The 17,971-nt window shown below is 41.4% G+C and overlaps 1 long non-coding RNA gene across 1 annotated transcript in view; it reads left to right on the forward strand.

Moving 5' to 3' along the window:
* Window positions 1-17,971, forward strand: part of LOC116941664 (uncharacterized) — a 76,648-nt gene that overhangs the window by 32,538 nt on the left and 26,139 nt on the right. The gene's annotated exons all lie outside the window — the stretch shown is intronic.

The raw sequence follows: 17,971 nt of genomic DNA on the forward strand, positions 1-17,971 counted from the left end.
GTTTTTCTGGATTTTTTTGTTGTTATTCTGTCTCTCACTGTTCAAATAAACCTACCATTAAAATTATAGACTGATCATTTCTTTGTCAGTGGGCAAACGTACAAAATCAGCAGGGGATCAAATACTTTTTTCCCTCACTGTACATATATACTTACACGCAGACATGTCTGGCTGCATGAAGACCATGCTGGTCCCAGTCCAGAATACACTTGCGAGACATTCGGGTTTCCCAGTACCACCTTTCTCTTACGTATTAATAGTTTTCCACATCCAAACCCCATTGGATACCTTACAAGAACCAGAGCCTAGAATCACTGATATATTGTGGCAACACTTTGCCTCACAAGAATATAAGGGCCTGGATTGGATTCCCGACTTGGACACCATTCTGCATGGAGTTTGCATGTTCTCCCCCTGTTTTGCATGGGTTTTCCTCAGGATTCTCCAATTTCCTCTCATAGCTTAAAAAAATGGTATTGGCCAAACATTGTAATGCAAAAATTAAATACCTGCAGATTCCTGCATTGGGATTACACAGCAACATTGCCCCCTCTACTACAAAACAACTTGGCAGTACACTGCTGAAAAATGATGTTTTTTAAGCTTTACTCGGTGAACAAGCATAGAAATACAAATAACATTCCACTTTTCAATGACCACTCACCGCCAGACTCGCTTCGTGCTTGAGCCAGGTTAAAAATAATAAGAGTTGATGAATCCATGGCATTCCTGCTGGGCTGAACTGATCCAAAATGAAAATCAACATATACCTCCCCGCTGGGCAAGGTTATCGAAATGTACCACGCGGGTTTTATCTGAGCCTACGCTGGAACCGGGCGTGAGTTCACGTGGTCAAGGTTGAAGCGACACTCATGACCCATCATGATGACATCACTCACCAGGTTCAACTTCCCAGCCATGTTTGTGTTTGAAACACACGGTGGGAAATTAACGGGCGTATGTTGAACTTCTTACGCAGCCAACCGTGCCAATCGTGACGAGCTGATCGGGATGTGATTAGCCCTCGAGCAACAGCACGGTGCGTCTCGGAATCGTGGGAACATGGGGAAGCAGCGACATGGTGTGGATGCCTTCATTCAGCAGTCGATAGAACATGCCAGGCGATAATTTTTTTATAGGAATGCGACATTGAACATGAATTATTCAACAGGCTGAAAGAGAATAGCTTTGACTGAGACATGGGGAGGGACAACAAACTTAGCACAAAAAATAGTTCTCAATAAATTAGTTTTAAACCTGGATTTAAAGGTGGAAATTATGATATACTTTAAAACCTTGGATTGCGAGCATAATTCGTTCCGGAAACGTGTTTGTAATCCAAAGGACTCGTATATCTAAGCACTCGTATATTAGTTGTGATCACGCGATGCTCGGCAGACAAAGCGTATACGTACTACTCGTATTGCAAGACCTCGCTCGTTTATCAAATTAATATTTTTTTTAAAAAATGCTCGTCTTGCAAAACACTCGCAGACCAAGTTACTCGCAATCCAAGGTTTTACTGTAATAGATTTCAGCTTAAATTTGCCTTACAATCTTTAGAACATAGGTTTTTGCAGACAACATCAGGATCTAACCAACATTAATATTAATATTCTGTCCTATTTGACCAATGTAGCATTTGTAACAGCACACGACTGTTGCTAAATTGCTGAATTGGGTCACGAGAGCTGTTCTCCTACTTATCGGTGAGCTTTGTGAGTTAAATTTCTGTACGTGTGACATTTTATTTCGCTGTGTGAAGCGTTGTGGGGGGGGGGGTCTTAATTACACAAATTTGATAGGGGTCATTCCTAACCCAAAAATCAATTATGAATCCTCACATAAGCCTTGCTTATATTAATAGTTTTTGTACTAAATAAAAAATAAAAATCTGTTGTTAGTTCGTTACCGCACCAATATCAATGAATAGGATACAGAGGATAGAGAGTGGGAAAGCAATCAAAGGGGGGGGGGGGTGACCCCCCCACAACCTACAAGGCCTACGCAGGATGGAGACACACATCCAGGCCCAAGTGCTGGACCTGGATCAGGCCTGGGTTGTTCCAGGACCAGCAAATCTTGAGTTATTACCGTTGAAGAAATGAAGGAAATTAATCCATAGTGGCCTAACCTCTTCTCTGCCTCACACACACACATATGATTAATTTAAACATACACATTAGCAGTGTTATTGTGTACAACACATGCATTCTTTCAAAGGATTTTGGCATGCCCTGCGTCTTCTTTTCCTGAACTGTTGTACAGTGAGGGAAAAAAAGTATTTGATCCCCTGCTGATTTTGTACGTTTGCCCACTGACAAAGAAATGATCAGTCTATAATTTTAATGGTAGGTTTACTTGAATAGTGAGAGACAGAATAACAACAACAAAATCCAGAAAAACGCATGTCAAAAATGTTATAAATTGATTTGCATTTTAATGAGGGAAATAAGTATTTAACCCCTCTGCGAAACATGACTTAGTACTTGGTGGCAAAACCCTTGTTGGCAATCACAGAGGTCAGACGTATCTTGTAGTTGGCCACCAGGTTTGCACACATCTCAGGAGGGATTTTACCCCACTCCAATTTGCAGATCTTCTCCAAGTCATTAAGGTTTCGAGGCTGACGTTTGGCAACTCGAACCTTCAGCTCCCTCCACAGATTTTTCTATGGGATTAAGGTCTGGAGACTGGCTACGCCACTCCAGCACCTTAATGTGCTTCGTCTTGAGCCACTCCTTTGTTGCCTTGGCCGTGTGTTTTGGGTCATTGTCATGCTGGAATACCCATCCACGACCTATTTTCAATGCCCTGGCTGAGGGAAAAAGGTTCTCACCCAAGATTTGACGGTACATGGCCCCGTCCATCGTCCATTTGATGCGGTGAAGTTGTCCTGTCCCCTTAGCAGAAAAACACCCCCAAAGCATAATGTTTCCACCTCCATGTTTGACGGTAGGGATGGTGTTATTGGGGTCATAGGCAGCATTCCTCCTCCTCCAAACACGGCGAGTTGAGTTGATGCCAAAGAGCTCCATTTTGGTCTCATCTGACCACAACACTTTCACCCCGTTGTCCTCTGAATCATCCATATGTTCATTGGCAAACTTCAGACGGGCATGTATATGTGCTTTCTTGAGCAGAGGGACCTTGCGGGTGCTGCAGGATTTCAGTCCTTCACGGCGTAGTGTGTTACCAATTGTTTTCTTGGTGACTATGGTCCCAGCTGCCTTGAGATCATTGACAAGATCATCCCGTGTAGTTCTGGGCTGATTCCTCACCGTTCTCATGATCATTGCAACTCCACGAGGTGAGATCTTGCATTGAGCCCCAGGCCGAGGGAGATAGACAGTTCTTTTGTGTTTCTTCCATTTGCGAATAATCGCACCAACTGTTGTCACCTTCTCACCAAGCTCCTTGGCAATGGTATTGTAGCCCATTCCAGCCTTGTGTAGGTCTACAATCTTGTCCCTGACATCCTTGGAGAGCTCTTTGGTCTTGGCCATGGTGGAGAGTTTGGAATCTGATTGGTTGCTTCTGTGGACAGGTGCCTTTTATACAGGTAACAAGCTGAGATTAGGAGCAATCCCATTAAGAGTGTGCTCCTAATCTCAGCTCGTTACCTGTATAAAAGACACCTGGGAGCCAGAAATCTTTGTGATTGAGAGGGGGTCAAATACTTATTTTCCTCATTAAAATGCAAATCAATTTATAACATTTTTGACATGCGTTTTCTGGATCTTGTAGTTATTCTGTCTCTCACTGTTCAAATAAACTTACCATTAAAATTATAGACTGATCATTTCTTTGTCAGTGGGCAAACGTACAAAATCAGCAGGGGAACAAAGACTTTTTCCCTCGCTGTAATTGTTTATCGCTAGTGGTTACTTGCGGCTGATGACGATGTTACCAGTTGAACAAAATTAAATGAATAGCTATGATAAAACTGCGTGTCAATCAATGTACGTGGGGTGATATCGTTGGACAAGAGAGTGGCACAAAACCACTTGGTTTAAATCGGGTGTAAAACACTTGCTATATCGGAATATGGATCTCAAAGTTTCTCAGCTCTATTGGTAACACATTTCTGCGGTAGAAAGGGCTTTTAGATGCAATCATAACTTATCTACCTAATTACAGACTGAGTCATCAAAGCCGCATTTACATCCTAAAGTGACATGTTATTGCTGTGCGCTGGCAAACTAATTTTTTAAATTAAAACGTTAGAGCTTGTGCCCATCCCAGCCTGTTATAAGGTTGTCATGCTAGCTTAGGACGGTATGTCCTTGTATGAAATTAGATTGCACATCACAACCTGTATAGTATTACCTCACAATGTAGTCACGTCAACCATCCTTACTCTATTCCGCCGGAGTGTCGGAGGCAATGGCAACGGCAGTAAAGGCGCAGCCCTGAAATTTCCTGTTCACGCCACCGCTGGCGGAAGGACCTCCAATAGCTGAAGAGAAACGCCTCGAGAGGGTGTTTCGGTCTGCCCGTCCAGACGTCTGAGAAGCACCCACACTTTACCCTACCACACGTGACCCTTCATATTGACTATGGTGAATCCATTAATACTGCTGGGTTGACAGAGGCGGGGGCGGGGGGTTAGGAAACTTGCCCATTATTTCAACTGCCCTTCCACGGACATCGAACCGGTGACCTCTCGTTCGCAACCTCTGGAAGTCGAGTGTCCTAACCATCACACCACGGCAGCAATCCCCCCGAGTGTATTATTTACATGAATACCTTTTTATCTTGAGATCACCTGTACAAACCAGGCGGTCACAGTTTTCTTTACTCTTCTCCATATGTTCTGTATAGGTATACTGCAATCTCATTCAGGATCAGAATTCGTGCGGTTAAATATCGCAGATGAATAATTCTATTGCAAAATTTCAAATGGGTTTATTTTATTCCTTTGAAAGTGTTCAGTGTAAGTCAAATATTTCTAAAGCTCGGGTCAGCAGATACATTCATATACAGTATGGTCCTACTAGCCTTTGTAAATGTGCTTGTTTAATCATTAAGCGATTTTAAGTTAAATCTAAAAACTCACTTTTTGAAACTTGCTTTTACTTAATATTATTTTAAAGTGTTATTTTTTTTATCATGCTTTCTACATCAATTTATTTTAATCCAATTTTGTTTTGTATGGAAATTGCTGTTATTCTTTTTGTGATTTAGTCTTTTAATAATGTTTTTTTAAATCTGTAAAGCACTTTGAATGGCATCCTTTGCACGAAATAGTGCTATAGAAATAAAGACTTGATTGATTGAATAATAAGAATTTGGGCGACGTAACAATGGCATCTTGCAAAACCGTGGCGCCGCGATTTACATGCAACGGTTTTACGGAGTTGACGTTTGCCATTGGTTGTTAATTGCGTTGCTTTTGCCTCCCCATTTTCTCTCAAGGCTCACGCATGAACAATCATTCCATAATTCATGGACTCATTTTGTCGTGCAAGCAGCTCCTTAGCCCCCCCCCCACCCCTAAAAGACAACGAGACTGGCACGCTAACGCTATTAAGGAAGTCCCCATGAAGGGACCCGTTCGCATTAGGCATGGGCAAACCAAGCAAAAGCGTAGGGGCCTACGAAGTAAGTCAAGTGGCCCCACGATACGCAGAAAATAGGGGTGCATCCAATATCAACTCAAATCCCAATAAAAAAAAAACATTAAAACATTAGCTTTATATATGCATATTTAATAACCTTACAATAATTTTGAAAGTTAAATACATATCGTTTGTTGTTTGCACTGAAATTCATCCCAGCTGGGCCAGGGATTTGTGTATATGTGTACCGTGCTGGTCTTCATATCTACAAGCGAACAGCACTTGCCCCAACAGTCTGTTGAAGGCTGTACGGGGAATCTGTATCTTTATTATGTATGTGTAAGGGTAGCAGGGGGAGCGTGGGTCTCTTCTCTGTTGTCCCAAGGGCAAAGATATCTAAATCCGGCCCTGTTAGTGGTGAAATATTGTGACAGGAACTCTGCTGCAAATTTAGAACATCTCTGAGAACTCAGAATATGATCATAGACGGTGAATGCACACATATACAGAAGATGTAGATGATGAAATGATGATGGCTATAATGATAAGGTATTTAATGCTAATGATGTATACACACGGAGGCACCTGCATACACAAACAAAGGTAAAGGATCACTCTGTAGCCGTTTAGACCTTTGGGCCAGGTGCTTTTAAGAGAGGAGCGATGATACAGTGGATAGAGCACTGTCCTGCAAGTTGAATTGCCAGCTACAGCTAAAGTCAGTGGTCCCTGTCCTGGGCCTCCGCTAGGTTTACTCGGCCTTAAATAGTAGAGTCGTGCACACCAGTAATATAGATCAATTTGGAGGCAACAGATTGTGGAATATATAGAAATTAGACTTAGTAAATTAGAAATCGATTTTTGGTGTGTCGATCATGTAGAGATTTGTGTTGATAGTACAGGAAGACATGAAGTTAGTGGATCATGAATATATTTTGGGTTGCCCCGATTGATAAAGAAACTTGGGGTTGGTAAACCACAAAGACATGTGTCGTTGTTGCAAGAAGAGATTTGGGGTTGGTGGATGCCATCGTCATCATCATAATTGCAGGTGTTTTGTGTGTTGTTGCGAAGCTGTCCTTGGTTGGGGTGTCCACAGTGGATGCCACTGACACGTGCCTTTTAGATACGCGTGTGCGTTTGTCCGTCGGGGAGATTGCACCCTCGATCGATTAGCTTCATTCATAGGCGGCGGGGGTTTGTACGATGACATCACTGCACCCGTGGGAGAATGTTCCTGCTCCTCTCCGAGCTGGCTGGTGGGTTGGATGTGGAATATCGCGTTGCCCTCCCATTGGTTGTTGCCAGCAGAATTTCAGAAACGTTGTGAAGTCATTGAATTTGCCCCACAGTTCAAGGCTAATCCAGACATCATGATATCACAAAGTGTAACGGTGCAGCCCTGCAATGTTTTGATAATCCCACTGCTTGCAGAACTAGAGTGAGCTCTGGAGAGCCACGATAGAGGGCTTTTGGTCTACTCTTCCACAGTTGCCAATTGTCTTGGAACCCCGCCACGTGCGACATGCCTGTCAAGTAAATGTGTTATACCCATTTATACGTTGCTGCTGGGTGGACAGAGGCAGGGATGATTAGGAAACTTACCTATTGTTCTAGATTTGAAGTTTTCGTGACTGCAAGGATCCATACTCTTTGGTTCTTTTGGTAAAGTCACGTAGGTGAAAAAAATAAAATATTAAATAAAAATTTACTCATTTTTTTATTTTATGTTTTCATTTTATTTTTTCACCGACGTGACTTTACCGAAAGAACCAAAGAGTATAGTTACCTGTTGTTTTCTTCAAATTATGTGAACATTAAGATGACACGACAAATATTATGCTACAGTGAAAGCAATCACTGTTACATGTTGCAGTATTCCGCATTGCTTGTACGCATTCTTACTGTGTACATTTATACTGCATATGCACAAACCACACGTCCCCACAAGTTTTTTTTTTCTTCAGAAATTACTTAAACTTCTTTTATTGTGTAATTGGATTCCAATTTGTTAATTTGCATGCGAATAGAGTCTCCACAGGAAAAAAAAATCGCGTACATTTTCAACTTATTTCAGGTGTTTCACAAAGTAGACGCATGCATTGATTTGTCAGGGACGATTGTCAATTTGTGTTTTCATACGTTGCACATATCTTGTCAGATCTTGGAAGCTAAGCAGGCTTGCGTATGGTTAGAACAGTGGTCCCTCGGTTAATGATATTCATTGATTCCACAAAAACAATCGTGAATTGAAATAATCTTAATCGGATATAGGAAATACATTTTAAAGGCTTAAATTTTTCCAAGATGATCAGATCATTAATCAAAAACTTATCATCATGGGACCTCCTTTGCCAGTACCAAAATATGAGAATAGGATTTCCCCTTTTTTCTGGCAACGAAACAGGTGTTAAGATGTTAAAACACCAAACTGAAACCTTTTACAAGGAATCATGTTCGGATTAACCACAATACTTGTGGTCAGAATGCAAACAAAAAATACTCTGATAATATATGCATTGTCTTTGAAACTGATTGGACCACACCAGAGCCAGCTTTCTTTTGATTCTTTCGGCGTCCTCTGGTCTAACACCGTTTTTTTTATAAATAGGTTTCAGTTTGCTGTTTTAACATCTCAACACCTGTTTTGTTGCCAGAAAAAAGGGGAAAACCTACTCTCAAAAACTTATCGTGAATAGGACCACTATTGAAGGCGAATCATGAACCGAAATATCGTTCATCGATGGCATCATAAACCGAGGGACCATTGCACTTGGATGAGAGACTGCCTCGGAATGCCATGTGGCTCTGTAGTGGCCAAGAAGCAGCAGATCAGCAAAGAATCGTTAAATCAATCATTGGTCGTTATTCCGTCAATTGCATCTGGTATTTTTTATTCCCCAGGTACTCTGCTTTAATCTCAAATGCCAAACACGTGTTCGTGGAATTGGTCAAACATCCGGTTGCATGACCACACTCAGAATAAGAGCTGAGACTCAGTGAGTTAAATCGAGGCTACCATCGTTAGCATTATATTTGCAACGCTCAAATTAGTCTTTTGAGATCATATACATTGTATGGATTACACTTTCAGCAAAGTGGTTTGCTTGAGGCTTGTAAGAAGGCCATATTAAGTATCATATATTATTGAAAAGAGATTGCTCAGGCGAGCGTTCCCCCCGATCGGACGTGATTATGAGTTGAGTGTGGTTCAACTTCCCTTAAACGCCAGCTAACATGTTCTGACACAGGACCACTGGGCATGAATGCATCAAAGAATCCGGACAGATTAACCGATACACGTACAAAAGCAGAGCATGCATTTTGCAAAAGGTTCTTTCAACTTCAATGAGAAACCGTTTCTAATTAAACACTTTACTCTTCACCAAATATTCTGGTACAAGGGCCTTTAATCCTGCTGTAAAAATTCATTAATTCCTCTTATGCTACATTTATTTCACAAGGAAAGCTTACATTGTCATCTGAATTTCTAAGTTAATAAGCTTGTGCTAATTTTTTTTAAAAACCTAACTTTTCCCCCCTGGTTTACAGTCTTTAGTTACATAGCAGCGGTGACTTAATTTTGCCCACAATTCCCTTTTAGCTGAACATGCTGGAATACAATTCATCCTACCCTCACTTGAAGCTTGAATTAATTGGCCTGGTATGCTAAACTGGCTCGTCTCTGGCAAGATTCATCTAATCACGAATATATATGAATCTAACAGTGGCACTGATGCACACAGCCACACTTCTCCACAGAGCATGCACAATTAGACATTCAGCGTAGGCCCTTGTGGGTTTTTTTTGGCTATTGATTACATTCTAGACATTATTACATTTTTTGTATCACATTAACCAACACCATAATTAGGTTTTAGTATGTAGATGTTTACTATTATACTGAATGATGGGCACTTAAATTTTGTTAATTGAAATAATAATAACTATATTAACATCGTCAAAAAAGTCAAATAGATTTCTTACCTAAATATGAATGTGGCAGCACTTGTCGCTTGATTAGAAACCTGAACTAAATGTGGACATTCCACATTCCTGCGGCAGATACACGACAACTAATATGGCCACCACTGTCGGCTTACCCCTTAAAGTGGTGCTCAATATATTCATTGATCTTAGGTAATTAAACATCCAGGTTCAAGAAAAAATCTAAATAAATTCACTGCCTCCTCTGGGACTAATACTTGTATATAGACATTTACCACGTATATAATTGTTATGTTTAAGTATGTTTTTGTATTTTTCTGGATTTGTTCTCGGCGTCATTTCTCGAGAGGAAGAATCCGTTTGTACATTTTGCTGAACACCGTGTCCCATGTGTTCGATAACAGCTGCAGTAGGAAGAGCTTTTCACAGGACTCCTGAAAAATCCTTCTATCATTTACATATTCGGGGTCACATTCTCCCATAACAGTCGAACCAATCATAAAAAAAAACCTTTGAATTTTTTTAGCTTACATATTGACCAAAATTTAGCAAAATTAATTTGAATGTTTGCGTGTGGTGTGTGCACCTGGATCTGTCCTGTGTCAGCGAGACTTCCACAAAGTGCACCTAGCCTAGTGACGTCACCGGCACTTAGTGGCGAATGGCGGCTGTTTGTTGTGCAGTCATTGGCTGGGGGCCTTCATCTGCGCTCACTCGCAGCACGTGCCCCAACGGTCTGTTTGGAGGCGATGCTGGAGATCTTTTTGTCTTTGCAATAATTGGTGACTGGGCTTAGACCATCATCAACTCGCAACACTTGTGAACTAAGTCTAATGACAGTGGCTGAAACCCGGATTCAAATCCAGGATCTTAGCATGGCAGGCATCTGTTGCTCTCGCCACTAAACCACCTTCATGCTGTAAATAATAACGTGTATGTAAACACAAAGTGCCGATGAACAAATCACCTGGAATGCACCCAATGCCGTCACATCTTGGAAGCTCAGCAGGGAGATTGGGTCTGGATAGCGTTTTTTATAGGTGACCAATACACCTGGATCTCTCCAGTCTAAATCAAGTTTCTGATTCTGATACACCTGCCAAGTTGTAATAAGCAGATGTGAGGCTATGCCACGTTGTGAACAACAAACAGCAGTGAAGCAAACCACATCGCCGTGTTGTGCATCTACGTTCCTCCATCTATGCTACCCACCTTCACCATCCCGCACTAACCTGCTTGTTTCAATAACCCCAACAACACACATGGAATGTGGAGAGTGATATCTTGCAGGGGATTTTCAAAAATGGCTGTACGTGGAAATGTACAAACAAAAACATTATAGACCTTTAAGACCCACAATAGTTGAATTTCCCGGCTATCAATGTAGCAAATTAACTGGCCCAGCATGCACGGAAAGCAGCACCTCTCCGTAACGTCCGTGCAAAAATACAAAATGTAAAAACAAATAATTTTTTTAGAAACATTATTGGATGAGTAAGTCACGCGATAAATTCTTCCATCCGCATACATTGTGCCCACAGGTTTTCTTAGTCCAAAGGAGCTCAAGCTATTTTGTAATTGACACTTCAGTAAGAGATATATGTTTAACGCGTAGGCTTTCGCGACCAATATCATCCATAACAGGTTTTTTTTTTAGATCTAACCCCCCCCTCCTCCCAAAAAAACCCCTATATAATGCGAGATATCTCTTGCAGCAAAGATGGATACAAACTTTTAAATGAGTAACCATTATCACATGGAATAAACGTAAAAGGTGCAGGTCCAGTCCTTCAATTGCTTGCTAATGCCACCGCTGGTATAAAGGCCTCAACTAAAGGGAGCTCTAAAGAGCCTTTTTATAAAAGGGCATTTTGCCTTAATTTTTCACACTTGCCAGACATCTTGAAAGACGTGGGAGTACCCACACTTTGTCACACCACACGTGACCTGCCAATCGACGAACTCGATGTGTTACCCATTTATACTGCTGTGTGGGCCAGAGGTTGAGAGGGATTTTAAGAAAGCATTCCCGTATTTTCAAATGCTGGTGCCGGCAGGGTGAGTCGAGCGAACTCTGGATCACAAGTGCAGCGTGCTATAACTATTACACCACAGCAGCAGCAGCAGCAGCATCCGGATAGTCATGCTCGCATAGTCATTCATTTAATGAAATGATTTCAGAAAACCCATTTTTGGGTACAATCTGATAGCTGAGTGGTTGTCGTTTTTTTTAATATCAGGAGATGTTGTGTCCTTACAGATGGATTTAGAACGGTGTGTTTCTGCAGCAGGAAGAGCGCATTGAGTGTGTGGCAGTATTTGATGTCTATCCCACGGTATCTACAGACAACTGTAACTTATTTTTTTGTTTTTCAAGTTGTGTTAATAATTGGTATCGTCGTTGTGGAATTATATAAAGTGTAATAATATTTGCACAGCTTTCGATTTCTAACGTCTGATTTAAAAAAAAAAGATCTCTATAGTTTGTTAAAATAGAATTAAATCTAAAGTTTCCACCACAACCAGACACAAATTGGCATGCTAATTGTGTGCATAAATTATCTGTATAAATGTGGAGAATAGACTGTTTTCAAGTGTGCTCATTTCAGTTCATGCTGAAATATCTGCTGCCACTACCAAGACAAAGCAGTTTGATTTTGGATGCTATTATCTTGCTTTTAATCTGTGTTCATATTCATGAACACAGTATGACTCTTCTTTGGTTCTTTCGGTAAAGTCACGTAGAATGAGAATAAAATAATAAAATAACACAATAAAATTCTCACGACGTTTCGGCCACAACGCAAGCGGCCATCTTCAGGTGAAAGGAACAGACCTGTCGGGACGACAGAACTTCAGGTGAAAGGAACAGACCTGTCGGGACGACAAGTTCTGTCGTCCCGACAGGTCTGTTCCTTTCACCTGAAGACGGCCGCTTGCGTTGTGGCCGAAACGTCGTGAGAATTTTATTGTGTTATTTTATTTTTTTATTCTCATTCTACGTGACTTTACCCAAAGAACCAAAGAAGATGAATCATTGCAGTCACGAAAGCTTTAAATCGAAACAGTATGACTCATTGTCTATGTTGATGGGGAAGGCCATTGGAGATCCTCATATACACAATATGTATCTGCAAATGTGTACGCAAAAATAAATTGTGGATGATAGTTAAATTATGGCTATGGATAATGAGTTGATGCAGACCTTACAGCTCCTGCAGACATGTGGGGCAATGGGTATTCATAGGTCAGGGATAAGAAGAGTTCGATAGTAACTATTTGTCTCTGCCGACACATTTTTCTTTGATTTTAAGAAAAAAACTATGAACTTTACTAAGCAAATATTAATAGTCAATGACTGGCAAATGTCCCGTGGGAAGACAAACTTACTTACAGGGAGGTATTGTCGAGAGAATCAACAAAACACTCCATTAAACACAGGAAGGGGTTCTAAGCGAAATAGCAAGGTAAAGTTTTTGGCCATTTGGCAGTGGCCTAACTTGTGTTAAAAATCTCACGAGATCAGCTCAATGCCAACATGGGTTTTGGTGAAACGTGGCGTGAGGTTGTTCCATTAGTGGTGGTTAGCCGACAGCAGGACTTTGACGCTGGACGGTGTGGTCTCATTATTTGTAGAACCAGTCCTGGCACTGATTGGAAAGTGAGTGCACAAAAAAAAGCAACTCGTGGTAAATAAAGAGTGACACAGACCACAAGGTCAACAGGATTTGCTTGAGTGGAGTCTTGTTTGATGGCTTTTTTCAAATTCTTATCTATTTCAATTAATTACATTGAATACTATGAAAACAGTAGAACAGTTGTTGCTGGATAAGCCAGTCACAGCATGAGAGATAGAGCCCGTTGTTGTTTTTCCTCAGGTCAGGCTTTAAAAAAATGAAGGGATCCCCTTTGGGTCTGTTAAATCGCCTGTGTTGGAGAGTTTACTTTTAATCCATTGATGTGTTTTACTCTCTGAACCGCTCAAATTCAAAGAAAGTGGTGAGCACTAATTTTGGGCGGTGTTTTGCCTTGTCGTCACGAAAAGAGTCCTCGGTCATCAGAAACATAAATTTTGATTTAAAGCTTTCGTGACTGCAGGGATTCATATTCTTGGTTCTTTCGGTAAAGTCACCACGTAGAAGGGAAACAATAAAATAATAAAAATATAAAACAATACAATTTTCACATCAGAAACATGTTGATGCATTGGAACAAGTCCTTACTCTGGAGAAGGCATTCGTTTTTCACCTGACAACCCTCGGGCGTGAACTCAGAATCTTTTTTACCGGTGCTGGACCAGTCGATTCCAATGGTAAATTACGATCCGATAGCTTTAGGACGTTTAAAATGTAAAGCACATGGAGGTGAATAAATGGCAAAATGCACGGGCTGTATAATGAAGCTTTCGTTTTTTTTGTCGCTGATAACTTGGACTTTATATTTCACGTTGATAATTCCGAACCTATTAACGCAAAAGAATGACTTCACTTCGCGGCTCTTTAAAATATATTTCAAGCAGTTTGCTTTGCATAATTATATTCGTTCGCACAAAGGAGTTTAAGTATGCGGAGCACTTTATTGCAAGTTAGGCTGCTGATTTTGTTTTGAGAAAATACACCAATGTCTATTAATGTTAAGTAGGCAGAATAAACTTTTAGATAATATTTGTTTAGCTTCATGTTAATGGGATCATGTTAAGTTGCATGAATTCAGATGTTTTTTTCTCCTCTTGCCACTCTCTCTCTCTCTGTGGCAATATTGGCAATCTTTATGCAGACTAAACAAGCGTACTTGCAGACGTTTTCAGAATAGCCATTTATTTCGCTACTTGTGATTGAGCGGGTGTCAAATGTTGAATAAAAAAAGATGTTTTATTTAAAGTATTGAGAATTTTTACATTAAAAAATATGAAAATCTGCAATCTAACCCCGACCTAATTAAGCCAGGGCTGTATTGTAAAAAAAAACAGCTGGTAAAATGTCAAAAGCAGTAAAATAAGCATGCGTGATTGGGGAATGGTGCAAGCTTCAGTGTAATTATCGTAAACTTAACTACCTTATGCCGTGTCTGTGAAACCGAAGGCAATAAATCAAGTAATTTCTCACTGAGACTTTTGAATTGCATGGATCAGGATCATTTCCCCAGAGAGGAGTGTCTTATAGCTTTTAAATCTAACCACACTACAGCCAGATAGCAATTGCCAACAAGGCCAAACACCGCCCCTGCTTTGCCTAAACACAAACTAAATACAAACTAACGTTGACCGTGACTGACTGCATTTTTATTAAATAAATAAGCAAATTACACGTGTTTTTAGCTGGGCTGTGCTAATTTAAGTAAACGATTTAAGCCATTGCAATGCATAATGTGTACAGGTATTACCATTGTGGCATAACATGTAATACATCTTCGCAAATACATTTTAAATGGATTACAAGCTACTCCACTGTGTTAATATAAATTACTATTTTGCACATCACGGCGATTTCTTTGTCATCAAATCAGCCTACAGCTGTATAACAATGTGCACCTTTTGCCAAAATTAATACCATTTGGGTTTGCGTTTTTTCACAACCTTTACGGCCAGTGAACATCCACAGAGGAATTATCTGCCTCAAACAACATTTGGAGAAATCTCTTTGTGTTCATGCAATCTGGAAGTAATGCCCTTACCTTTGAGTTCAAGCATCGCTGGTTTAAACCCTGATAATGCCAAGTGTGCAATTCCTTAACAGGTAGCTGCGTTCCCCCTTATGCTTTGTTAAAAATCTCATTACCCTCTTAACAAGGCCAAGGCATGGCTCGCTGGCATTAAATGTCGAAATTAACCATCTGCAGTAAGTGACATATCTCATAGAAATGTTTTGGAGAATTGCCTTTGAATGAAGGTACACGTCCCTTACTGAGAGTCGCAGAGTAAAATATCAAGTAATTCATGTCCACTGCTTGATAAAGGCCTTTCCCGTGCTGTGTCTGCTGTGGGGGTTGTTTTTATCTGACTTCACAGCACTGCTCAGTGGAGGTTAGGTAAAGGGAGATGCTGCAAGACGGGTTCAGATCTCACTCGCCACAGATGTTCGCGGTGGCCCGGAATCAAACACGTGTTACCTGGTTCAAAGCATAGTGAGCGCTAATCGCCACAGCACTGCTCTCCCTCCCCCCCCCCCCTAGATTTGTAATTTGTTTGGGATTAATACATCCAAAACAGATATGCGCTTTTGTTACTTTCTTCAGTTAGCAAACAATTGACCTCGTCGTATGCCTCGGCAATTAAGCCTACCGCCTGCCTCCTGCTGCTTACTCTCATCATACGATTTAGTTTTAATTGATTTGCATTTTCTTCAAGTTTGCACATTACATATGCTGCACATTTCCGTTGGCGCTTGGCGTATTGTGGCGTGGGGCAGAGAGATAGTTTTCAACGTCCTCGTGTATGGACGACGCATCGGCGGGACAAGGGGTGAAGGGTTGTAATCGAGATGGCGTGGACACTACCAGGCATGGATGGGCTACAGCCGGGGACAGCCTCAGTTGGAAGTTGGCCATGGATGGCTCCTGACCTATTGGTGTCACCAAGGCATTAAAGAATAAGAAGATGAAAATGGAGTTTTATAGCAAAGGCATAGCAAGGGTTGTGTACTTGCTGCCTTCCGAGGTGCACAAAGGGACAGCATAATAAACGTGGCACCTTTACGACATATGCACCAGGTCATTCAGTATTTATTTGGCGTTAAACTTGTGGAAACACCGTTCATCTTTGTCTCGCGTGGACACCAATCCTAGACGGTGGTACAAGCGTGCAGGTAAGCAAGATAGCGCATCGTGGTTACACGTTTTGACCAAACATTCGCATGCAATTCTTTATTGTAGCCGCAACAAATCGTCGACGTGTGATTTACGAACGTGGTCATGAGCAAAAGGGCAGGAGGAACACAACATTAACATTTAGAAAACGAACCTGATGAGACGCACGCTTGGGATTTCACTGAGAGAAATAGGAATCCGTAGATTTTAGAAAATATATGCGGGCAAATGTCATTCTTCAAACTGTAAAAGAAAAGTAAGTGCTTGCGAAGGACAGATGGAGAGAATGGATGGTGTATGAATGCTAAACTTCTTTCGCACTTGACGTAGCCAACCGTGCTAATCGCAGGTTAGGGGGGAGGACAACAAACTAAACACAAAAAGCAGTTCTAAAGAAACGATAGTCTTTGTTCTTTCGTTAAAGTCACGTAGATAGCACTGGCTGACTCACGCCGTGCGTCTCTCCTCCTCCCAGCTCCCCCATTGTCTACTCCGACATTGGCACTGGCTGACTGGCTGATTGGCTGACTGGCTGATTGGCTGATTGGCTGACTGGCTGATTGGCTGACTGGCTGATTGTCTGATTGGCTGATTGTCTGATTGGCTGACTGGCTGATTGGCTGACTGGCTGATTGGCTGACTGGCTGATTGGCTGATTGGCTGCCCCGCCCATGCTGTTTGTGCCGTGTAGCCCTCAACTCCCAGCTCACGTCCCCCGCCCACTCACTTTGGAAGCCCTAATAAGCAGTCGCATTTGGAGGCTTGCCTCCTCTTTTCTCTCTGCCTGATGAAGACCGCTTGTGTTGCGATCGAAACGTCGTGGGTTTTTTGCTTTTATGATTTTCAATTTATCATTTAAAATTTTCATTTAAATATTACTTTTTTATTTTCTATCTACGTCACTTTACCGAAAGAACCAAGAATATGAATTCCTGCAGTCACGAAAGTTTAAAGTCAAAACTAAAGAAACGAGTTTTCAATCTAGACGATTTAAAAGTGCATCGCTCCAGTGGCTTCTTAATACCGGAAGGAAGAGCGTTGCAGATGGCCACGGAAGCGCATCTGAAAGTGCGCGCTGCGGTGATCGTCTTTGTTCGATGTCCAAGCATCATTACTGAGTTGCAGCCAAGGATTGAAATGTGGCCGAGAGGACTTTCCCCGTTGAGATGCCGCTATCGTACCGGATCGTGTTCCAGCGATGGTGGCCTATTACATCATCGGACCATTAGGCATGTGGTCATAGCCTAGGGAGGCCTGCATCTCGCACCTCCAATCCGCACAGTCGGTTACGTACGGTTCAACATACATATAGCAGTGAATTGATAATGGCTGCTGATGATGAATCTAAACCTTCGCTGTATAGACTGTCAGGATCCAGCGCATGACATTAACTTTAATGATGTATAGTCTTCCAAGCACGTTTTCATTTAACCTCTTCGCTGCAGCTGACACTGGGATATTTGAGAAAAAAAACAGAGCTGGCTCATTTGCTAAGAAGAGTGAAGTTTAGTTAATTAATTAGGATAATTTCCCTTGGGTGGGATGAAGGGAAAGGGGTGGGGGGAGGGTGAACTGGAAATGGATTTCGGAGGTAATTTATGTATGTTGATAAAATAAATCTAGTTTCAAAAATGCATAGTTCCAGTGGCTTCCTAACA

The sequence above is a fragment of the Petromyzon marinus genome, chromosome 12 (genome assembly GCF_048934315.1).
Source record: "Petromyzon marinus isolate PM22_M1 ecotype Great Lakes invasive population chromosome 12, UKy_Petmar_22M1.pri1.0, whole genome shotgun sequence".
Lineage (NCBI taxonomy): Eukaryota > Metazoa > Chordata > Hyperoartia > Petromyzontiformes > Petromyzontidae > Petromyzon > Petromyzon marinus.